Source organism: Lissotriton vulgaris, chromosome 3_1 (assembly GCF_964263255.1).
Source record: "Lissotriton vulgaris chromosome 3_1, aLisVul1.2, whole genome shotgun sequence".
In the NCBI taxonomy this organism is placed as follows: domain Eukaryota; kingdom Metazoa; phylum Chordata; class Amphibia; order Caudata; family Salamandridae; genus Lissotriton; species Lissotriton vulgaris.
In genome coordinates this window covers 1656159045-1656184799 of record NC_141689.1, presented here as the reverse complement: position 1 = coordinate 1656184799, position 25755 = coordinate 1656159045, and positions in this window count along the sequence as shown.

Here is a 25755-nt window from a genome sequence, read left to right as displayed (position 1 = left end):
TCAGAAACCTTAAAATTAAATTTTGACTATATCATCAAAAAACTAAATGATTAAATTACCAGATGGCATATCCTCTTTCTCTCTTGGTGGGGAAGACTAGACTTCATTAAGATGATGTTAGCTCCTCTAATCTTATATTCTCTCTCTATGATACCAGTGCATATTGCAGCTTATTATTTTAAAAGATTAGACTCACTTTTATTAAAATTTCTCTTGAAAAACAAACCTTCTTGAATAGCCTTATCTTGTCTTAAGGATACAATCAATGGGGGACTTAAGTTCCCTGACTTTAAGTCTTATCACTACGCCTTTTCGCTGAAACAAGCTTCTAGGTGGCTTTCTACAGACCTAACCACACTTCCTCCACTTTTGCTATTCATTGAAAAATCACTTATTTCTCTCTTTGATTTTCCAGAAACTCTTGCATTCACTTCTAACACTTCTTTTCTACACTCCTCTGTTATTGCTCACACTCGTAAAATCTTGATTCCTCTTTTACTTTCTTCATATCCTTCCCTTACCTTACTATCTCAACAACCTATATGGTACAACAAATTACTACGCATCAAAAACCGTACTTTTTATTGGAAATCATGGAGATCCAAATGCTTATTCTGGATCTCTCAACTTTTGTTTGACAATAAACCTTTATCCTTTCTGGACCGTCAGTCTAAATTCATTCTTCCTAACTCTTTTAAAAAACAATATGATCTCTTGATCCCCGCCCTTCAAGAATTTCTAAAATCCCTTCCATCTTTCCCTACTCTTCCTATACCTTGTTCTACAGTTTTCCACCTATTGGACACTTCTCCTTCTGCGTCTGGAATTTACAAATGTTTATTATCTCCCTCAGTAAGGCTTAAGACAAAGACTGAATTAGCATGGGAACAGGATCTGTCGCAATCATGGTCAGTAGCTACATGGAATAAGTTATGGCTAAATATTCATAAAACCTCACAGACTGCTAACACTACCCAAACTTTATTTTATTTACCAACGTCTATTATTTTCTCCAGCGAGATTAGCATCTATTTCCCTAGAGATCTCTCCTAAATGTTGGTCCTGTCCCTGCCCACCTGCTGATCTAAAAGATATATTATTTGGATGTCCTAATATCTATACATTTTGACAATCAATATGGTCCCGTATAAATATAATTTTAAGACTAATGTTTCCTTTTCCTTATCTAATAATTTCTTGGGTTCCATTCCCCATCTTGACCTCAAACCACTTCACATTTTAAGTTGTAGATTTGTTACTAGCTATAGCCTTACACCTGATACCCTCCAATTGGAAAGATGCGACCAAAGTTACTTATACTGCTTGGTGGAATGCAATATGCTTTCATCACAGACTTGATACTAATTTTATCACTCCTATTTCCCTAGCAATTAAAAGAGATTTATTATGGATTCCTCTCAATACATATTTATCTAGACTTGCTTCTACAAATACATCCATCGTTCCTAATGTAAATATATAGGATGACATTCGTAAACCACCATGATTGTACTTGTTGTCTTTTATTTTTTTTTAATTTTTAATGTTGTTGTTATGCTTATACTTAGTTACATTATGAATCTTATCTTTATTGATGCTTACCTGCATAAAATGTTGTTTTCAAAGTTTACTTATATTCAATTTCCCCTGCAATAACAACTGTATCATTTCCCCCCACCCTTTACCCTTCTTTTCTCCTCAAATTCATATATATTATGTTCATTGTAACCATTTTTTGCTCTATATTTTCTATTTGTACTTCTCTTTATTAGTCTTATATTACATTGTTTTGATACATCGTTGCTTTATATTCTGCTTAGTTTCAATAAACTCAAACTGAAAAAAAGAGGTGGATCCGTGTCCAATGCCCAGTGTACATGGGCTTTAGAGGTGCCATATTGGTGACTTGTCTTACATAATAGTGAAGAGGTGTGTGACAAGCTTACTGTGCAATGCATGTATCAACATGTGCTCCAGACCAGAGCATGCAACAAGAGTAGAGGCTCAGGGAAAGCGGCATGTTGCGGGCTGCAAGTGACATGAATCTGATATAAATATGAATCCTTCATGGTGGGGTGGGGATATCTGTCAGTACAAGAGGGGGAAGGAATTGACCATCTGGGCACAGGTCAGCAAATGTGACCAGGCTTCGCTTGTGTGCACCCTCGTCTGGTAAAGCCAGTAGCATTGGGTTGCGTGCTATAGGGATGGAAGGGGTGTAAAGACACTGCAGGTTAGCATGACGTCGCAGTCCAGCCGATGCTCATCTAATACAGTCCCTGGTGTCGGTCCCTGTGCTGGCAGGCTTCTATGCTTGATATAAGGTGGTGGACATCAGGACCAGGAAGTCAGGTCAGCATCTACCACCATATGTGGCTGGAATTTGGTGCAGTATAGCCAAAAATGCAAGTATTGGGCCTGGCCGTACAATTCATATAATGCCTTATCGGGTGCATTTGGACCAACCTGGCTCAGGGGGAGTGTAAGAATTGACCACACAATTCTGTGCTTTTACCAGCCCATGCCAGGGAGATAAGAGTACATCACAATCTTTGTATAAATTGTGTATTGAGTGGTAGGGGAATATCAGGAATAGCTATAGAAATTTGAATAACACCAACATTTTGGCTAATTCAAGTCATCTGATAAAGCTAAGGGAAAACAATTCCACGTTGGGACTCTGACTTCAAGCCAAGACATTATTGTGCCATAGTTGGCGTATCACAGTTCACCCGCATCACGGCTGAAACATATGCTCAAATATCACACTTGCTCCACTGCCCATTCCATCGAGAACTCCAAATTGAACCATGGCGTATTTTGCATGAGGGGAAATATAATAGATTTGGTCCAGTTGATGTTGATGCCCAGCAGACCACGAAAGCAAATAACCTCCTGAATAATAGGATCCATATTTTCTTGGGGTTCATGAATGTACAATACAATATCGTCTGCATACATGGAGAGCAATATCCTGATCAATCTGAAATAAAGTCCCCTGTTACCATGGTGTAGTCACAGTCGAGCTGTGAAGGGCTCCATGGTAATAGCAAATAAGATTGAGAATAGAGGATAGATACCCGAGATGGGTGCTTCATGTAATTGGGAACAAATCTGATATCAGCCTGGTATATAACAGATGGATAAAGTTCACAAATCGAGGGCTCAACCCCAGTTGCCAAAAAAGGCCAAATAAAAAGGGCCATTTCAAAGAATCTAATGCCTCCAGGCCAGGTTCCACGCTGTGCATGATCGGCAACAGTGTACAGAGATTGTTCGCCGTGGAACGATCATGCACAAAGCCTGACCGGCCAGGGTGGGCTATGTCTGGCAAGAGTCAGTTGGTGATGAGTTTTGCCAATATTTTGTTGTCCTCGTTTATCATGGAAAGTTACCTGTAAGAGTCAAATTGGTTTGAGGGTTTACCAGGTTTAAGTATTGTGACAATTACCGCTTCACAAAAGGACAGGGACAATTCATGTGCTTCCAGGGAAGCTTGAAACATAGACAAAAGATGGGGAATCAGTAGAGCTGCATATTGTTTGTAAAAGGTGGTCATGAGCCCATCTAAACCAGGGGCTTTTTTATTTGGGAGGCTTTGCATTACATGTAACGCCTCCTCTTCAGTGAAGGGGGAGTCTAAGTATAAGCGATGTGCATAGTCAGGCAATAGAAGTTGGACAGTATCTAGGTTAGTATTGAGTTCCTCAGGAAGCAGTGTGGAGTTAGTCTGGTATAATCAGGAATAAAAGGAAGTCATTGTGGTGAGTATAGAAGTTGGAGTTGTGTGACTTTCCGAACGTTCATCTACGAGCTCCACTATGTAATCATGTGCCCTGGATGTATGGAGCATTACAGCCAGTGTCTTACAGGCCTGACTCCCCTCACCCTGTCAACGTACCGTGGCTTTACAGGACAGATAGTATAGTTTGCATTTTGTCGCCTCGTTTATCTCTGGGAGTTTGTCTTGTATTAGTGCCATAGTGGTACAGGCTGGGTAGTTATAGTATTTAAGTTTGATTATCCGGAGTTCATGTTCGAGTTAAACTAGCCCTGTTCTTATTGTTTTGAGGACACTTGCTTGTTTCGCGGGACAAGCCCCAGTGATGACAACCTTAAATGCCTACCAAAGAATCTGTTGGGAATTGACGAGACCTCAATAGTTGCAAAATAGTCAATAATGGCAGTGCGAATGTCGGCTCAAAATATCGGATCAGGGCGTGCGCCGGGAGGCAGGCGCCAAGTATACACACGCCAGGTAGCTAATAGTAGGGTGATTTCTAGGAGTATGGGGATGTGGTCTGATAATGTGTGGGGGGCTTGAGCTGCATTGACAGTCCAGGTAAGAATGTCACAAGTTGTCAAACAATAGTCAATATGTGGCCAAGCCCCATGGGCCGCTTTGATGCACGTTCCCTCGCTTCAGTTCCCATTTAGGAGCCTCCAAACATCAACTAAGCCATGATTATAAAGTATAGCATGGAGTTGCACTTCTGCGTTAGGGTGGGGTCAGCGAGAAGCACCTGATCTTTCCATATTCGTGTCTAGGATGACATTAAAGTCTCCTCCCCTATACAACAGCACCACATCATAGGTTTGTTATTTGCCGCTAAACCTCTGCAAAATATTCGGGGCAGGTAGCGTTAAGTCCACATATACAGGCTAATATAATTTGTTGTTTGTGGAGGGAACTGGCCACCAGGACATGTAGTCCCTCTGTCTCGCTCTTGACTTGAGTGAGATTCCGTGGGACGCACCTACCAATTAATATGGCAGTTCCACAGGCATAGTTAGAGTAATAAGAAGAGTGTTTTTCTGCACACCAGTGTGCTCGGAGATAGGAGAAGGTAGAGCGGGTAAGGTGGAGTTCTTGCAGGAAGCTGATATCAATATTGTGCTTGGTGAGGTAGGCGGGTATGAGGCAAGCTTTTTTTGGATCATCGAGCTCTCAGATATTCCAAGCCAGATACCTAATACCTGACGTAATAGCTTCCGGTCAGCAAATTTGTGGTGTAAGATGTCAGAGACTGTGTAACAGGATTTTAAGTATATCCTTGGTGTGAGGTATGCCCTGTTCAATAAAGAGGCAGTGCAGAATGAGGTGCGGGTCCAAGGTCTCTTGTATCGACTATTGAGTATTACAATCCCTCCCACCTCCACTGTCAAAAACACAAACAGATACTTCAAATATGGGAATCAACACAAAGGGTGAGGGGAGAGCCAAGCGAACTACCCAGCCATGCATAGTCTGGGTGATTGAAACAATGAATAACACCCACATTGTCTAAAATCATGGTTGCATCGGCATTAGGTGTGACATATAAGACTCTAGTGTCACCGTTCATCTGGTCACATCTGTGTCTCCAAGAAGGAGTAGAAAACATTATGATGGTTGCTCCAATTATCAATGTGATCAATCATTATCATCCAGGTGCGTCTCCTTTTGGTGCAGCGGGGACCCTCGGGCGATCTTTCTGATATGCTTCAAGCAAGCTTGAGGGCAGCCTTCGCATCTGTGAAGTGATGTGCTCTTCCTTCGTACATGACACAAAGTTTGGCGGGATAGAGGAGAGCATATTTGATCTCTGCTTTTGAAAGATTTTTTTGTGGTCAAGAATTCCCTGTCGGCAGCCTGGACAGCGATAGTGAAGTGAGGGTAGAAAGAGATCATATTGCCTTGATATTGTGTTTTGTCATGTTCTCTGGACAGGCGTAGAAACGCATCTCTGACTTTGTAGTTTAAGAGGCACATAAATATGGGGCAAACTGGCTTGTCTGGAGGCAGCTGTGGTGCGAGAGAATGATGAGCGCGCTAAACAATAAAGACCGGGGACAGTGCCTCCCCAAACAGCTCTCGTGAATTGTTGTGACACAGTCCTCCATATTGTCAATGGCGGAGGACCTCGTGACACCAGTAATTTGGAAACTATTGCGCCTTGAGCATGCCTCTAAATCATTGTTCTGGCCCTTAGTGAGTTCAAGGACTTTGTCCATTCTGAGTAGGTGTTCACTGGGTGCATCCTGGGTGTAATCCATGCCATAGCGTCTGGCCTCAAGGTGATCGAAACGATCATCATGCTTATCACCTCATTCTTTCATCTTGTCCGGGAAACATACTAAGAGGTTTTGCTTAGCATCGATTGCCATCAAACTAAACTTTACATCAACAAGAATTTCTTTGACATTGTCATCCCGGCTGATATCCACCGTGGAAGGGGCAGAGTGGAACTCTCGTTGGTGTTCCATTTTGAACACCAACACTTGCTTTCAAAGGGGAGTCTGGATTGTTGCGTATTGTGTTTGCCCATCTCCCCATCTAGGACTCCATAGAAGTTTTGTAAGTGGCAGAATTGAGAACAATGAACTAACACAAAAGTATGGTCTTTAATAAATGTTCCAGGGGGCCGGAACTCACCCGCGGGGTAACCAGAGGTGTTACAGGGTTGCTTTTATCTGCCAAGCTTCTGTCGCTCCCCTTCAGCATGGGAACTCATGCAGCAGGGTCTGGTGAGAGATACGTGTAGGCACAAGTAGGCTGCTGCAAGGTGGTCTCAGTTGCCAAGGTATTCCCTTGCCAGCCTCATGGATGAATCCAGGCACACAGTGTCGCCCAGGTAGCAAGATCCCTGGCATCACCATGCCCTGGGGGATAGCAGGCACCGGGGTGCATGAGCAGGCCCAAACAGTTTGTAAATGCAGTCCTTTAGGTAGTGTACCCAGCTGTCATGGATGCTAGCTTGATGTGTTATCAAGGGAGCCACTGATTGAGAGTCTGGAGTCCACGGGCCCACTAGTCATATCAGGCCTCTTACAGGAAGTATCTTCTCAGGGCCTTACCTGCATGTTCAGGGGGGGAAGGGGAGCCCCCAGCCATGATTGCCGGCAGCGCGAAGCAAGTCTCTCAGCCAATGCGGCATATAATAGTCAGAATTACTGCTAGCCAAGGCGGGGCTTCGCAGTCTACTCGCCCCATGCAGTGGGCATGGGCAGTCCTCACCCAGCAAACTGCACAACAGTTCAGGCATGTCCCAGGATACCAGTGAGCAACCGCGGGTCCTCTGGTGCCCACGGCCAAGTCCAATGACCGTCACAAGGTGCTCAGTTGGCACTCCATTGGATGCTGCAGCAGTGGGGCTGCTGCCCCCAAGCCAACAGTCCTCTGCGAGGTTTCAGGTGGCATGGCCAGTCAGCCATGAAGTCTGGTGCCACACAGGTCACACAGGCCGTCCGTCCGTCCGTCCGTCCGTCCGTCCGTCCGTCCGTCCGTCCGTCTATCTATCTATCTATCTATCTATCTATCTATCTATCTATCTATCTATCTATCTATCTATCTATCTATCTATCTATCTATCTATCTATCTATCTATCTATCTATCTATCTATCTATCTATCTATCTATCTATCTATCTATCTATCTATCTATCTGTCTGTCTGTCTGTCTGTCTGTCTGTCTGTCTGTCTGTCTGTCTGTCTGTCTGTCTGTCTGTCTGTCTGTCTGTCTGTCTATCTATCTATCTATCTATCTATCTATCTATCTATCTGTCTATCTGTCTATCTATCTCTATATCTATCTATCTATATATCTATCTATCATTATGGCATAGTAAATGTACTTATGTATCCATGCAATCAATCAGATTACAAAGTACACAACATACATTTATAAAACCCATTCTTAAGTATGCTCATGTATTTCTGCACCACAAAAAATAATAATTCAACATAAATTCCAATATTTTGAGAAGTGAACAGAAATAACAATTGAAATGGCTAGTTCATAATATGCTTACAAATTAACCAAACTAGCCTCCGCCCATCCATATTTTTACTGGCTCTTTCTTTTATTTGTTACGCTTTTTCAGATGTGTCTGCCTCTGTTTTTTGTTTCCTTCCCTGTGGCATGGAAGGGAGAAATGTATGTGTAATTTGAATCAGTAATACATTGTTTTCCAATACCTCATGGCTTCCTACTAGTATTTAGGGTGGAGATCCTGGTCAGAATGTACAATTCCAGGCCTTGATTTTGCAGCCGTTTTATAATTGGACCCTGGTAAGATTAATAGTAGTTACTTTGTACTACAGGGACTCTACTAGGATTTAGATAAAGGTTTAAACAATACATTAAAGTATGTTGCACAAAAACACCTGGCAATTAACTATTAATGCCTCTAGTTCTAAAATTAGGCCTGAGTGAATGTTTTATTATATGAGTGAAATCTTAAACAATTCTCTTTTTCATGCCATAGAAATATTAAGGTACTTAGGGGCTCATTATGATGATGTAACGATTGCTATCGCTGACCCAGCAGTAGCGATCGTTATGCCATCGGAACGAGAAATACCCCACCATATTATGATGGCAGTGGGTATCGCACAGGACGCAAAGTCCGTCCACCGCTTTTCCGCCAGTCAGCCATCGTTATGATCGCCGGGCGGAGCTGGGTGAGTAATATGGTGGCGGTGCCTAGCAGTTACCGTCAGCCATATTATGACGTGGTTGGTTTACAGGCCTTTACATGGTGGCGGTGCCACCATGGAAGGGCTGGCGGGGATTGGCTTTGTGGGACCGTTGTGGGTCCCCTGGGTGGGTGGGTAGTGCACTTGGGTACCCCCTGCAGTTACCTGCACCAAGTGGCAGGCACCGCTTGGTGCCTGCTACATGGTGCAGGGAAATGCTGTGCATGCCCTTTTACTAGTGCTGCAGCCAGGAGCACTGTCCACAATGGTAAAAGGCCAGGATTCGCCGTCAGTATGGTGGACGCATCCTAATTTTGACAATGGGACTGCCACACGTCTGGCAGTCTGTCCCATTACTGTTATGATGGTGAGTGGACTGATGTCCACCCGCCATCATAATGAGCCCTTAAGTTCCCATATCTTGGTTACAGTTATTTGAAGGCAATATGCCTGCAGGAATCTGCCTGAGCAGAAAATTTCTCACTGACCCTGAAAAACTGATGCCTGCAATTGTTCACAGACACATATACCAATATTCAATTGGCATCTCTAATGATGTTTGTAAGTGATGTGTGCCTTTGCATACAATTTGCAAACTGCTGACCAGCAAAATGTATTTGTTAGGAAGTGAATTATTAATTAGGTTGAATATTAGTCCACTATGAGTAATACAGTCACCAACTTGTTAGACAATGCTTTTAAAGGTTAAACCAGAGCTCAACGATTTGTACCTGTGACACCTAGCGGACAAGCATAAATAAAATTTGCCAATCATTTAAAAGTAAAGAAAGTGGGAAAAAGTGAAAAACATGGTGTAATGAGAATTTCACAGCGATTTCTAAAAACAGAGTAAAGGTTTATACAAATGACAGTGAAAACTAAAAGTCCAATAAAGGGAACAAGAAACAGAAATGTTTAAAAGATTAGGAGAAAAAGCACCTTAAAAAACGTAAAGCAACACCCAGATATCCACGAAGGTGAGTGACTTGGACCTAGTCAGGGTTTTAGACTGACTGCGATGGAGTGCGGGTATAATACACCACCATGTTCGTCCCAATCGTAGATTTCCTCATGCTCTGAAAAGAAAGTCAATATCCTCTTGCATTGTAATATTGCAGGCTTTATCTGGCAACATCCTTGTGCAGCAGAATAGCAGGTGGATGAAGTCCGCCTGAAGACATTTATTTTGGCACGAAAAGATCCAATTTCTCACACAGCGAAGTCCTCTCGATGGCCAGACCATGATCATGTCTCTGCCCAGTCAGGATTTCTGTATCCATACTTAGGGCATCATCTACAATTTGTTGGCGTAATGCAGTGCTGCAAGCCTTCCTGCTCCACTGCCCCAAAGGGCTGCCTTGCGCCAACAGTGGCTCCCCTGCACCTTGGTGCAAGGGCGTCTGCATTGTAGGGATGAATGTTTTTGTGCAGGAAGGGATACCTTCCTGCAAAAAAACAATCAATGGGGGTGACGTCCTCCTTCTATATGTGCTGCTGAATGCAGAGAAAAAACTAGAAGAAATAATGTAATTTTTCCGTATTGCGCCTCCCCTACACCTCTGGGGAGGGGCAGGCTTTTGACGCAGTCGCAGGTTTGTAGAACATTATAAATCTGAGTATGTGTCAAATACCATGGGTATTATATAGGAACACCTACAGTAACGCCCATGGCATGACTCCAATCATAGAGTGAGGCAACAGAGTGACCTGCATTGCGTTGCCTTACTCCATATCTACAAGGTCATGAAAAGCCATGCAGGGTGGCTTTATGTGGCCTTACAGCTACGGCTAAGCCCTGTGCTCCACAAAAAGTGATGTTCCGAAATTGCACGGGGCTTATCAATGAGCTCCTAATTCTTTTTTTAAGCTCAGAATCCTCCATCAGAGGAAGGCTGCAGGCTGTATCTGGAAAGGACACACCAGTGTCAGATAGGCTTACAGCAAGCGTCTTCTGATCAGGCTTTTTAGGCAGCAAAACTCTCAAAGTGGGACCGACTTGAAATGTTTGTTTGGCACTGGTACTCCTTGATGGGATTGTCGTTGGTGGTTGGCCTCAGTCTTCAGAAGGTCTGGACACCCAAACTTTCTCTTCATCCCACCTTTTCAGGAATTGTTAGAGAAGGCTGCCTGCACACATCCAAGGGTCCTAAGACCTCTGAGACAGCACCTAGGGGTCAAGACTTACTCCAGCAGAGCTCACCTGCAGGGGCTCTGTCCAGGGCCATTTGTGACTAGACAACTTTGGCCTCATTTATAATGGCCCGTGTGCCATCGGAAAGTCACTTTTTGTGACGTTCCGTGGTGCAGAAGCCTGCTTGCTATAAACAGGCAGCACTAAGCCCCTTTTTTTGGCTTAATGCTGCCTGATAAATATCAGTCCCTTTAATGCAGTATTCTGCATTAAAGAGGCATGCAATGGGTGTTGCTGTGGGCAACCCTTGACCTTGCCAGGTAGGTCGCCCCCCTGCTGCAGCTCCACCTGCATTCCTGCTGTTACCGCCAAAGTCGCCTTAGTTTTGTATGTATCTCTGAGTGGCCTTGTTGCCCCATTGCCATTTTCGTCTGCTCTGTGTGCCCTTTTGTTCCTTCAGGGCCCGCTGTCCATTTTTGCATTCTGTTCCCTGTGCTCTTATGTGCCATTTTGCTCCTTCTGTTCCCGCTGCCCGTTTTTGCCTTCTGTACCATGTGCCTCCATTGTGCCTGCTCGCCCCCCTCCCCGCTCCCATTCCCGCCACTGCATCCCCTGCGGCCCTGCCTCCTCCATGCCCATTCGCTGCCCCCTGACACCCGCCTCCCAGCTGCTCCTCCCTCCCCCTCCCCCTCCCCTTAAATGGCAGCCGCTCTGCCCACACTGAAGGCACGTCTAAGGCAAGCCTCTCTGCGCCCATCCGCGCCTGGACCGTGCCCAGCACCAGAACCTCTGGCCCCCACATCAGCCATGAAGACCGCTTCCGATACGACGCCAGCACCCTCAATGCTCTCAACTCCGGATGGACCCTCACCTGCTGCAGGGCCGCCCCGAAGCGCACCCATGGTCCCTTCGCCTGCCAGAACTGCAGCTTCTCCTGCATCAAAGACCTTGAGACACCCGCCACGACAGAACACAACCAGCTCCGATGCATCTTGATCAACACCCGCTCTGCACACAAACATTCCATCGAGCTCTGGGACCTACTCGACACCGAATCACCAGACGTTGCCTTCCTGACCGAGACCAGGATGAACAAAGCCTCCTCTCAAGACATCGCCATAGCCAGCCCCGACTGATACAAGATCACCCACAGAGACCGCAACAACTGAGTCGGAGGAGGAATCGCCATCGTCCAAAAGAAGACCATCAGGGTCCCAACAAACACCGTTGACACTCTCAGCACCGCCAAACACATACACTTCCAGATCCACACGGAGCCCAAGACCACCCTAAGAGACACCCATGTCTACAGACCACCCGGAACCCAACCACAATTCTGCGATGCCATCGCAGACATCATCAGCGCGCACGCACTGATCTCCACCGACTACATCCTCCTCGGAGACCTGAACTTCCATCTGGAGAACAACAATGACAGCAACTCCTCCGCCCTGATAGACAACCTCGCCAACCTCGGACTGGAACAGCTCGTCTCAACGCCGACCCACATCGCCGGACACACGCTCAACACCATCTTATTCTCAAGCCTCCACGTCTCCTTCACCCACGTCTCTGAACCCACCTGGACCGACCACCACTGCATCCACTTCACCTTCCGGAAACCCGTTGCACATCACCTCACCCTACAGATCTCCGTCGCTGCTGGGGCAAAATCACTGAAGTACAACTACAGACAAACCTCGCACTCAACCCACCGGCCAACCCCTCCTACCCCGACAATGGTGCGCGAAACCTCAGACGATGGATCGACGACTGCGCCAACAACTTAGCCCCGCTGAAAAAGCAAACCGTGAAAGACACCAGCAAGAGAGCCAACTGGTTCACCCAGGAACTCCTAGCATAAAAGCCGGAAGTTGGAGAACATATGGCACAGCGAGAAGTCGCCGAGCAGCCGCGCAGCCCACAAAGACACAATCCGCAACCACCACCAACTCATCAGGACCGCCAAGAGGACCTCCTTCAAATACCGCCTCAACGACAATGCACAGAACAACAAGGAGCTCTTCAACGTCGTGAAGGAACTCTCCAACCCCAGCTCACACAACATCCTGCCGACGCAAGTCCTGTGCGACTCTCTCACCACCTTTTTCCACTGTAAGATCGCCATCATCCACAACAGCGTCAACCCTCGAACGACTCTAACAGGCCCCAACACTCCGGACCCACCACACCCCAATGATCACAACCCCCTGACAACCTGGGCCAACGTGAGTATCGAAGACACAATCAAAACCATGGGCACAATCCACTCCGGCTCGCCGTCTGACCCTTTACCACACCACATCTTCAACAAAGCCGGCAGCTCCATCGCACCCCACCTGCGCAACATCATCAACCTCTCCTTCAAGACCGCAACCTTCCCTGAGAGCTGGAAACATACCGAGATCAACGCCCTACTGAAAAAACCTAAGGCGGACCCGAGCAAACTCAAAAACTCCGGCCCATCTCCCTGCTTCCGTTCTCAGCTAAGGTCATCAAGAAGATAGTCAATATCCAGCTCATCTGTTACCTCAAAGACAACAGCATCCTGGGCCCCTCCCAGTCAGGATTCTGCAGCAACCACAGCACTGAGACCGCCCTCATTGCTGCAACAGTCGACATCAGGATCCTACTAGACAACGGCAAGACGGGGGTCCTCATTCTTTTGGACCTCTCCGTCGACACCGTCTGCCACTGCACACTATGCACACGACTCCACAACGCAGGGATCCGACACAAGGCCCTGGACTGGACCTCCTCCTTCCTCTCCGGCAGAACCTAAAGAGTCCTTCTCCCCGTTCCAATCCGAAGCCTCTGAGATCATCTGCGGCATCCCGCAAGGATCTACCCTCAACCCGACACTGTTCAACATCCACATGGCGCCTCTTGCACGCATCGCCTGACATCACAACCTCAACATAGTCTCCAATGCCAACGACACGCAACTGATCCTCTCCCTCATCAAGGACCCCCTCACCGCCAAATCCAACCTCCACCAGGGAATGAAGGCTGTTGCCGACTGGATGGAGGATAGCCGCCTTAAGCTGAACACAGACAAAACAGAGATCCTCATCCTCGGGCCCAACTCCTTAGCATGGGACGACTCCTGGTGGCCCGCATCGCTGGGGACACTCCCCGCACCTACCAACCATGCACGCAACCTCGGAGTCACCATGACCAAACAAGTCCACGCTGTCTCCTAAACCTGCTTCAACACCATCTGTATGCTCTGCAAGATCTACAGATGGATCCCGACAGACACAAGGAAAACAGTCACCCAGGCCCTAGTCAGCAGCAGACTCGACTTCGGAAACGCCCTCTACGCCGGAGCCTCGACCAAGCTCATCAACAGACTGCAATGAATCCAAAATGCCTCTGCACGCCTGATTCTTGACGTCCCGGGCCGCGACCACATCACCCCCCACCTGAGGAACCTGCACTGGCTCCCCGTCGACAAAAGAATCTCCTTCAAGCTCCTGACCCACGCACACAAGGCACTCCACGAGACAGCCCCAGCCTATCTCAACAGTCAACTCTCCTTCTAGGTACCCAACAGGAATCTCCAATCCGGAGACCTCTCCCTGGCCACCGTCCCTCGCATCCGTAGAACCACAGCCGTAGGCAGATACTTCTCCCACCGCGCCACCAAGACCGGGAACACCCTCCCCCTCATCCTACGACAAACCGAAGACCTTCTAACCTTCAGGAGACGACTCAAGACCGGGCTGTTCGACCAGTAGCAACAGCACCCCCCCACTCCCCACCCTCAGCACCTTGAAACCCTTGCGGGTAAGTAGTGCGCTTTACAAATTATCTGATTGATTGATTGATTGATTGATTGATTGATTGATTGATTGATTGATTGATTGAACATCAATGGCCTTTTGATACTGCCCCATATTTTCGACAAATCGTAAATCTGAGGCAGAGCCAAAAGCTTACGCCTGCTCAGGGGAGGCGTAAGGGAGGCGCAACGGGGAGAAATATCTTTATTTTTGGACTGAGAGGTTTCCCTTCCTGTACAAAAATAATCCTACCCGTAAGGCAGGCATCCTTGCACCATTGTGCAAAGGTGCCTGCACTGGCAGGGAAAGGGATAGGAATACGCCGTATTTTATAGATATGGCGCATTCCTGCCCTTTTTTTGTGCCATAGGGAAGTGCAGCAGGAAGGCCTGCTTGGCTTCCCTATGGCAAAACCTCATATGAGGCCCCTTGTCTTTATAGAAAAAAGGTGTTGCAGTTTCTGATGCAATAAAATATGGCATTCACTGGCCCTTGGAGTCTATTTCTGTTTCCTACAAATAGGAGAGATGCAGGACCGGCCCTTAATGTCTCTTACAGGTCTCAAACAGAAGGTGCAGTTCTTCTTCTGTTCTTCTACAGGTGAGGAAAGAGGTCTGAGATGCTGGTGGTGTAATCTACTTTTGTACAGTTATGGTAACCAGTGGGTATGGGAGAATCTTGGATAATCCCTTAACAGTAAGGATAAAGTTTCTATGGGCAACCCTACCCACCTTTGCAGCACACCCTTTTGACCTTACTGCAAACTGACCAAGAATGCACTATTCCAGGGGTAGTCTAGGATGTCAGACCCCTCTGCAAAAGTAGTAGATCGGGAGCCCGACCAAGAGCGTGACTAGAAAAATAAGCAGTCCCCTCGTCCGAGGCTACATCAAAATAGTTCTGAAACCAGCTCCCCCTCCTGGTAATAGCCTGACTATAGTGTGTCCTGGGATCAAAGAGCTTCTCCAGGTCCCTACTTTCATGAAACTATGGCTGGACAGACCTTGTCTGTGTGTCTTGTTTGAGTGCCTTTCAAGTGAAGGAAGTTCAAGGAACCTCCTCAGACATCATTTCTGAGCTTCTATGGATCATGGGCTCCATGTCCAGCTCATTCTGTCATCAGGCCAAAGTCATTGTCTCTGCTCCGGGAACAATTTTTGGGGTTCATCAAGGTCAAGCACTGATAGGACAGCTGCTAGAAGACTAACGCAAATTAGTCTCCAAAAGCATCAGGCAGGGAAAAGGTAACTTTATAAACGCCACTTTCTGCAAATATTTAATAAAGATCAACCTTAACTATTGAACAAGATATTTAATAAATATTAAAAATAGAAAGAATCCTATATATTGTCCCAGTTTTTAGATATCAAAATTAATATGTGATATTACTTGTTTGTTTTCTATGTGGGGCAGCCACAGTTTTCCACAATGAAAATAGCTTTCGGTGCTAATCACGTTATGTACATGTTAACCTTATATTTCCATGTGTCCCAATTTTAAATACCAATAATTCTACCTTGTGAGCTACAAGGCCTTCAGAGGGTGACATACAAATGTTTAAAAGGAAGACTTTTATCCAATACAAAGGGTTATTTTGATTGACAGGGCAGTAGGCTTAAACTGCAAGAGGCAAGCCACTACAGTAGTCTTAAAGTCATGTTTTCCTTGTCGAACGAGTTGATTGCACAGAAATTGCTAAAGTCCACAATGGCATTTGCCTTGCACCACATACTGTGGCCTTATAGGAATGTTAACTATGTTAATTAGGACTTAGCCAATTTACCATATTGTAAGGACACAGCACATGCACTGGGGATATATTGGCAGTATCCCAGTACACGGATTCAAACAAATAACATCATCCATCTAAAATATTAAGGGTGGCAAGGCGAAATGGAACATTTTATTCAGTTTGTTTCATGAAATTTCATCATATTATGCAAAGGAAAAAAGTTGCAGTTTTACAACCCCTACCTGAAATGCGAGTAACTGGTTGTTAGTAAATGTGTATCAAACATTTGCTTTTTCTTTGCCAGTGTCCTGGTAAGATCCATCACATTATTGCGTCTTCTGCTGTGTTTCAGGTATGCTGATTCCCCTTCTGGTGTCATATTCTCAAATCAATAAAGAATTAATTAGATGGTGACAGGTTATCAGAAATGGGCCAAGGGCAAGCAAGTGTCTCTTTACAGTGTTATTCTGATTGTACAAGCAAAAGGTGACTTTTGCTTTGAATAGTAATTTCATATATTGTGGTTTGTTATGAAGATATGACATTCTTTTCAATGCCTGCAGGCATGTGTTAATTAATTGTCAGCGGCATTTTCAGCTCATGCAATGCATTTGTTTCCTCCCTAGAAAAGAATCTCTTTATTATAAATGGAGCCCTTGCTCACTCAATTAAAGCCCATCTCTACTTTCCTTATTGCAAATTAAGCCCTTGTGCTGAAGATCTTCACTAACAGAAAGAAAGCTACTAATTTCAAATTTTACATCATAAATACAGTTTGTAATTACATCCACCCCTTCATTTGAGTGGCTGGTGGCTTGTAAGTCTACATCTAGTTGGAGATTTCAACACGGGTATAGTAAATTTCACCTATGAGAGAGTTACATCTATTTATAGGTTTAGATCTACCCAAAAGGAGATTTTCACATATACAATTACCTCAGTGACTAGCCCTCTCATGTTTTAGTGCATTTTTGTTAAGTAAATGTAGACTTTTGGATGTACACAGTGGGAGTGGGTCACAAATAGTCCAACCTGCGGATCCTAGTTTGGATTGACAGTCCACAGGAAAGTTCCCAACCATAGTGCAGCGATTCCTGTGTCCTACGTCACTACCAAAGCACCACATGCCCATGCTAGCCGCCATGGTAGGGGAGCGTGCTCCAGAGGGCCCGTAGAAGTACTGCAGACCCACACAGGTGGGTCTCAGTGGATTCTAAAGTACCAGGCACTGGTATTGCAGATTCTGCAACACAGTTCTACTTTTTTAAACATGGCGGGCCTTGCAGGACCCCACTTCATGATGCCCTTTGAATTTTTTATTTCAGCATTTGGGGACCGAGTCCCTGATACTGTAATGCCTGTAAAAGCAGTTGCCCTTGATATTGTAGCCAGCCAATTAACTTCTTTCTGTACTGTGGATCCGCAGTGCCAAAATGGCCAAAGAGAGGCCTAGCTCCCTCACCCTTCAGGATCAAGTTTTTTTTTTAATTTTCGTATTACAGACGTTCCATTGTAAATTGTCCAAATATCTCTACATTTTTCTAAGGGTTAAATGCTTCATATCCACCCAAGCACATTTTTTAAACACTACGGGGCATATTAGCAAGAACGTCATTAACATTATCGCTGTTTTTAGCAGCAGGAAACTGCTGCTAAACGGCGATAATGGACTTGCTAATATGCGTTATAGAATTCCAATAGAAGCCCAGGTTAGATGTCCTGCACACCTAACCTGGGCTTCTATTGGATTTCTATAACGCCGTTTTAGCGGCAATTTCCTGCGGCTAAAACATTGATGATTTTTGTGAGGTTTTTGCTAATATGCCCCTATTTTCGCAAAAACTACTGAAAAGATTTACACCAAACCAACAAAAGCACAATCCTTGAGTTAAGCTCTAAATTTGTGACAAGTATGGTGTAATTAATTTCTGCCATTTTGCCTGTATAAGGGAGCAAATTTGCCTATGGGAATCAAAATGGAAAATATATTGACAGATCTAAGCACATCTTTCTAGGAAGAATTCAACTTGGATGTACCTTCTTCAGTAGCGGCTCGTGAAAGGGATTGCCACGGGGCGGTGAGGTGGGGTGGGGCAGGAGAGGGACAGGGTGGGGGTTAGTAAACTCCAGCTCATGACCCACTGGAGTGATGTAAATAAATAAATAAATGAAACAAATTTTATTGCACGCGCTAAAACGACACAAAAGAAAAGAAAACTTGCTTTCGCAAGACCATGTGTCATTTCATCAAAGTTATCCATCAGATTTTAGAAATGTGTCTTGTGTCAATTTTTAATTCAAGGATGCATTTGGCACAAAAAATAACAAAAAAATCAAAGGCACTCCAATCAGCAGCCTCTGTTCTTCTATTGTTCTCATGCGTTTGCGGAGATTTTTTACTTCTAGTGCCATGGTCCCTGTCGTTTTCGCCACAAATGGCACGTAATTATATGGCATGGCACCATGGAATACTTTTGGGAAATACATTTCATGTAACATGGTTACTCTTCTCAGACTGATCGTTTATGCTGGTCCGTCTTCTACCTTCAATAACTAATAATAATAAGACTAGGCCTAAAGATAACGTTACCTAGCATTCGCTGTCTCCCTAGCCCAGGAAGAATGGGGCATATTATCAAGGGGGTTTATCTCCGCTTTTTTGGCTTTAAAAGCCAAGAAAGCGGAGATAAAATTATCTCCCTATTACCTAGCTGTCGCTAACACCAGTTAGCGGCAGCTAGCTGGAGATAGCGACCATCTTGGGCCCAACTTTGCATGTCAGTGATATTTATCACTAATGACATGCAAAGTGGGCGTGCCAAGATGTTAGCGACTGAAAACAGTCGCTAACATCGCTATCTCCTATTACCAACTTTTGGAGATATTCCCGCTAAGCGCGAATATCTCCAAAAGCTAACACCTGCCCTGAGCAGTTCTTAGCCATGTTATCAAATGGGAGGTGGATAACATGGCTAAGAGCATTAGCTCGGTAATGCATGAATATCGCTGACTTTTCAGCGATATTCATGCATTGTGGCGATTTTTATCGCATTTGCGGTAAACCTTGGTAATACCAAGGTTTATTTGCAGTAAAAATCGCCGCAGGTCAGCGGTAAATTTTTGTCTCTAACCAAGCAATAGCGATAATTATCGCTATTGCTTGGTAATATGCCCCAATATTTTTTGTACTGAAGATAAATTTGGGGCAAAGTGTATTCTGGGTTGGGAGTCAAGAAGGGGAATAGTTAAGCCACTGGTAACATTATGGTTATAAGCCAATATTTGTCTATCAAGCATGCAAGCAGGTTCAATAAATAACTTGCATGAAAAGTCAAATAAATCATGGGGCATAAATGTGTGTCACACTTTTCTGTGGCAGCACGACTTTTCAGTTTTGTTAATTTCAACACACTTTAATGCTGTTTCGCCAATGATTTAACATTATCAAATCCATTTGGTATCAGTTTAACAACACCTGAACACAGAGCTTCTGAAATGAGATCACTTGCTCAAACCTTACGAAGGGTCGCAAAATGTGCACCATTCACATATGGCATTTTTTAAACCACGTTTTCATAGTTTTGTGCTAATCACTTTTGTTTTATTATACCTATGTAGGCACATTGATGACAACGACTTTAAATAGTAACTGTGAGAAAAACAAATGCAGACTCAGACTGATATGCTGCCCGTGGTCATAGGGAGAAGAATTCACAATGTTGTGTGACTTTGCAATTGGATTTTATACTACAATTAGGCGTATTTTGTTTCTTTCCGTAGATGGCCCGTCGCAGTCCATGTCACAGGCAATGATTCTGCACAGCACCAGCATTCAGCTGCACCTTCAGGAAATTGAAATTGTTGATGCAGCCTTTTGCAGGAGTGTGCTAGATGAGGAGGAGATACCAGTTGGTTCCAGGACAAAAGTCAGCAGTGGCAAAGGACAGCTGGGTGTGAAGGATGCAGTCAACCGGCACTGCTACCTCCGACACAGCAGTCACCTCCTTACAACCAGGGATGTTCAGTTGTTGTTGTAATACTTTATTCGATACACATATCATAAAAGTACAAACATAGAAATACATACAAAATTTATCGAGTGTTACAATTCCTCCTAAAAGAATGACATCATTACAAACAATTAAGAGCTGAGGGGAAAATATCATAATTAAAATTCATACTAGGCGGTGAACTGTGCAGGGATGGGACAACAACCTTGACCGAATAATCCAGGCGCTAGCCAAAAACTTGGCAACCCCGCAGACAGTAAACATACAGGTAGTGTTAGTTAAAATAATGCGGAGAGCTGATCTATGGTCCCTAACTCCTAGCGTTCTACAGACTGGCTTCAACCATTTAACTCTAGCCTGCTTGTATGCTTTACATGCAAAAAGAAAGTGGCCAAGAGATTCTTCCGGACATGGGCAACCTGGGCATTTTAAATCCTCTTCCCTCCTATCCTTCCACCCCACCATAAAATTTTTGAGAGGAAGGATGCCATATCTTAATTTCATAAACAAGGTTCTGTCTCGGGGAGTCTGTATACAATCCAGAAATGGCTCTAACTTTACAAGGAGCTTGTGTTAAAAAAAATTATTCGTTAAGGGACCCCAGTTTGAGTTATGCAAAACCTTGGCCTCTACCCACTCCCAATATCATTATTTTACTGTTTGTTTGGGTGGGGGGGATTGGGAGGCCCAGGAGCAACTCAGGCCTATAGATACCACAAGCTTCTTTAAATTGTTTAGCCACTTTATTTTGTTTGAAACATTCAGACTAATTAACTCGTCCAGCACTAAAGCATATTTTGCTAATTCCGGGGTCCTTCTAAGGCGCACACAGAATAGCAATGGTCGGAGTTGAATTATTTCAGAGATCGATCTTTTGCCCATGTCAAGAAATAGTGGTTTCAGAGGGGTCGAGAGAGGGAGCGAGACTGCGTCTCTCATAAACTTATTCTCTGCCACTACCAGTGCTTTGGAGTTCTCAGCGCCCCATAATTCGGATTCGTAAACTGCAGAAGCTAACACTTTCCCCTAAAAGACTGCTAGGGTGGGGGCTATTGGTCTACTGATTGAAAGTCGCTGATTCTTTAGTATTGCACCAGAGACCCTTTTAAGATTTAAAACAATTTTACACAAATGGGATTCCCAGCTCATGTTGTTACTGAGCCTAACCCCAAGATAGTCAAATTCATCCACTACCTCTAGAGGGGACCCATTCAGAGAGAGACAAGCCTTCCTATGATTTCTTTTGGCAGACATAACCATCAGTTTTGTTTTCGCAGTGTTCACAGTTAACCCACGGTCTTTGCAAAAGACATTAAAACGATCAAGCAGTTTTTGCAGGCCCTTGGGGGTTTTGGACATCAGGAGGGTGTCGTCAGCAAAGAGGAGTGTGGGTGTTTTCTCCCCGGCAAGGACAGGGGCATCCGCTGGGTCTTCCCTCAAATGGTCCACCACCCCATTTATAAAGAGGGAGAACAAGGTCGGGCGATCACACATCCCTGCCACACCCCTCTACTGACTGGGACCCTCCTGGTCAATTGGCCCTGATTCCCCCATCGAATCCTTGCATAGTTTTCTTCGTGAAGTTTAATATTAAACTGCAACAGATAACTAGGGAACCCCATATCCATGAGGACCTCCCAGAGTTTAACACGTGAGATGACATCGAAAGCTGTTTTCAAGTCTATGAAAGCCAGGTATAAACTACCCCTGGCAATAGACACTGACTTCCAATAGACTGCACAGAATCTAACAACCTGATCCATGGCGCCTACATTACGCCTAAACCCCGCCTGGAAGTGGGTCAAGATGTCCTCTTCCATTAACCATATCTCTGTCCGGTTTATGATGACCCTGCCAACTACTTTTTGGATGGTATCAATTAGACTTATTGGTCTGTAGTTGGCAGGGTCCTCTCTATCACCGTTCTTAAATATTGTAATGACCTCTGCACCTTTCCAGGATTCAGGTACAGGGTGACCGGACTGAATTAGATTCATTAAACTGGCTATGAGGACAGCCCATAATTTGGGGTCATGCAATAGTAGGTCCCCCGGCAGGCCATCTGGGCCAGCCGCCTTTCCCGGGAATATTTTAAGGATGGTGTCCTGAACTTCTCGAGGTGAAGAAGACTCTTCATTAGTACCGAGCTCTATGCTGGACTCACTCACAATAGCCGTGGCTGGGGATTTTGGCTGGCCCTCAAAACTGACCTCACAATACAAATTTAAAAAGTGGGAGTACCATTGGTGCTCAGTTATGTGATTTAAAATCTGCTCTGCCCCTCTTCCATCAAGGTTCAGAAAGGGGGTGGTGATGAACAGAGTGTCTGAATTAAGCAGACCACTCTTACCCAGTCCAAAGATCAGGGCTTGATCCATCACCGTTATTTATCTCACTGCACCATCCCAGCTCAGAACCTGGCTATATGCAAATCAGTCTGTCCCTGGCCCAGTGCATCATGGGAACAGGGCAGACTAAACTACCAAGCCAATTCTTCACCAGAAAGGAGACAAGCTACCGGGGACCGGTTTCTGGCATTTCAGCCGTCTTCGGCCCGGCTTGCTTGAATGTGATGGTGCAGTGAGAAAGGGACTCATGTCTGAGTATACCCTGCCACACTTATAGTGGCCAAAAACGATTCAGAGTGTCTGAATTAAGCAGACCACTCTTACCCAGTCCAAAGATCAGGGCTTGATCCATCACCGTTATTTATCTCACTGCACCATCCCAGTGTAAGAATTGGCTTTTGTAGTTTGGTTTGCCCTGTTCCCATCATGCACTGGGACAGGAACAGACTAATTTGCATACAGCCAGGTTCTGAAACTGGGATGGTGCAGTGAGCTAAAAAACGGTGTTGGATCTAGCCCTGATCTCTTGACTGGGTGAGAGTATTCTGTTTAATTCAGAGACTCTGTCCCTCACCACCCCTTGTTGTAAATACCTCTTCTATCAAGAGCGTTAATCAATTTCCAAAGAAGAATGGAATTTTTTCCACAGGCTGCAGCCTTAAGCTCCTGCCAGTGCTCCTCCTCCCAATCCTTCTTGGCTGCTGTTATGCTTTTATAATAGTCTTGTCTAGCTATTCTCACTGCTATGAGGTCTTTACTTTTTATGGCCAGCGTGATAGCTTTCCTCTTGTTCCTGCAGTTTGCCGTGTACCAGGGGTTACCCTTATTAGGTTTTTGATGTGTCGAGGACGTCCCCTGAGGTTTTTTTGTGAAGAACTTTCGTATTTTATCTGTTAGGTTCTTATACACAGATGGTAAATTTGATCCTGAAGGATGAGGGGCTGCTAGAGCAACAGATGCCAAGCCACGAGTTTCTGCCAAAACTAGCTCTTTAATACTAAGTTTCCTCTCTTCGCACCTGACTGCATTCCACTTAAGCTTACGATTGCAGTTTGAGGGGAAGACCTCTTTAGTGATCATCTCTGGCTTGCCACTTTTGCTGGTCCCGTTTACCCAATAGATTTCCATACATAGTGGGTTGTGGTCACTATCTGTTGATTGCCTAACCTTCATATCGACTAGATTGGCGCATGACTGAATATCCAAAAGGATATAGTCAATCCTAGATGGGCAGCCTAGCCTATTAAAGGTCATTGCTCCATCGCGATCGTAGACCGTTCGCCCGTTCAAGGCCCGTAGGTTATGTTCTAAAACCAGAGCATTTAACTGAATTGCTCTAGCAGTCCATTTCTTAATGGGGGCAAGGGCTAGGGGTGGTATAATCTGTCTCCAATCCTCGGAATTAAAACCCAATGTCTCTTCATCATCCAGGGGTTCAAAGGTACAGTTAAACCCCCCCCCCACTAATATTTTGGATCTTGGAGGGAGGGCTGATAACTTCCTATCTAGCAACTCTAGTGTGGACAAAATGTGGCCACCCGGTAAACCTCTTGCGTATACACAAAAGAGTTCTAGTATGGTACTCCCGGATGGGCTTTTTATGGAGAGATGCAGAATGTGATTAGAATTTATATTATGAAAAGTGGCAATACAGTTCAAATTTATCTTTACCCAAATATGCAGGCCACCGGAGGGACGACCTTTCCCAGTCGTAACTGCGGGAATAAAGTAGGTTGAGTACCCATTTTTATATTGTGGCAGGGGACACCAGGTTTCTTGGAACATGCATATATAGAAAGTGTTTATAAAGTCATTCCAATCGGGATTATCAAGGTTTTTTTTAAAACCTGCTATGTTCCAAGACAGGATGTTAATGGAGGTAGGGGATGCGGATAGTTCCTTCGATGTGTTTGGTGTACTAGGTTCCTGTTCTACTCTGCCTGGGCTGGTGGTACCCATACTGGTTAAGCCATCCCTACTAATATTAATTCGTACCCCCGGGGAAACAGGCGCCACTCTCTTACCAGATTGTCCGGGGGACTGGATTGGGAGTCAGTCCACCCCTTCCAGTCCACTGTAACGATTATAACAGGGGAATAAAGGATAGTTGAGCTGAGGGCCCAACCAATCCCCATTGAACTGTTGGCCACCCAAAATGGGTCTCCCTACTCTTCTTCGCACTAGGTTCCAACCTTCCTCGTCATTCCCACCCCACTTGGTGGAGATCTGATAGTTTGGATGCTCCCGCCTATTCCTCCCTCTCCCAGTAATGGAGGACCTAAACCAGCTCCACATGTTGTCATGGTGTTCCGTAGACATATAAAAGTGTGACAGGGGTTTAACCATTATTGTGGTGTTGTTGTCACATGGGGGACCAGAACAAATGTACTCCACCAATCGCGGGTCCTCAAATGTGACAGCAACATAATCTCCCTTTAGGTTTTTCTTTTTCTCTCCTACCCAAGGGGCTCTCTCCACCATGAGCATTTTATTGTTTATTCCGGGAGGTGGAGGATAGTTCCTGTCTAACCAATGACAAATTTTGTTTTTGAGTGCCCAGAATGGTTCAGAGGTAGCAGGGGCAAGTTCAGGGACGCTTGTCAAGACTATCACATATGGACAGGCGTCTGGTGGTAAGCTGATGTTCTGGCGTGGATTTGGCTTCTCAGGGTGAGGTAAGGAGGATTTGGGGGCTGCGGTGATATGATCAGCTGCACTCTGAGAGTTAATGGGAGCAACAGTGGTTGGCTGATTAGTACAAACTTTATTGCCCCTAGGGATAGGTATTTTGGGAGGGCAGGTCTTAGGGGTAGGAATGTCCCCTGCAGAATGTTTCTTGGAATTAGTCGGAAGGCTACAAGCAGGAGGTGGTGCAGTGGAGGCCCCATTGACATGATTAGTTTCCTTGGGTTGTTGTACCAGAAGAAGGGCCTCAAGCTGGTGTTCAATGCCCTGCAGTCTAGTTTCCAGGGGCAAAAATAGGGACTTGATAAGGTCAGATAAGGAATTCAAGAATGAGGCATTCCTATCCTCTAAATCCACTGAGGATTCGTCACAACTACTGTCATCAGGGATGCTAACCAAACTAATGTTGGAGATTGTGTCATCTGGAATACCCATTGGTAGGGGGTGGGATACACTTTCAGCCTTATCACTCCCTGTGTTATCCTTGGTACCCAATTGGTCCCTCCCTTCTTCAATGGTGTCACTTGTACCGGCCTTACCATCGTTATGTCCCAGCATCTCTTGAGAGACTAGGTTGGCAGTATTAACCTTGTGAGTTGTTTGATTT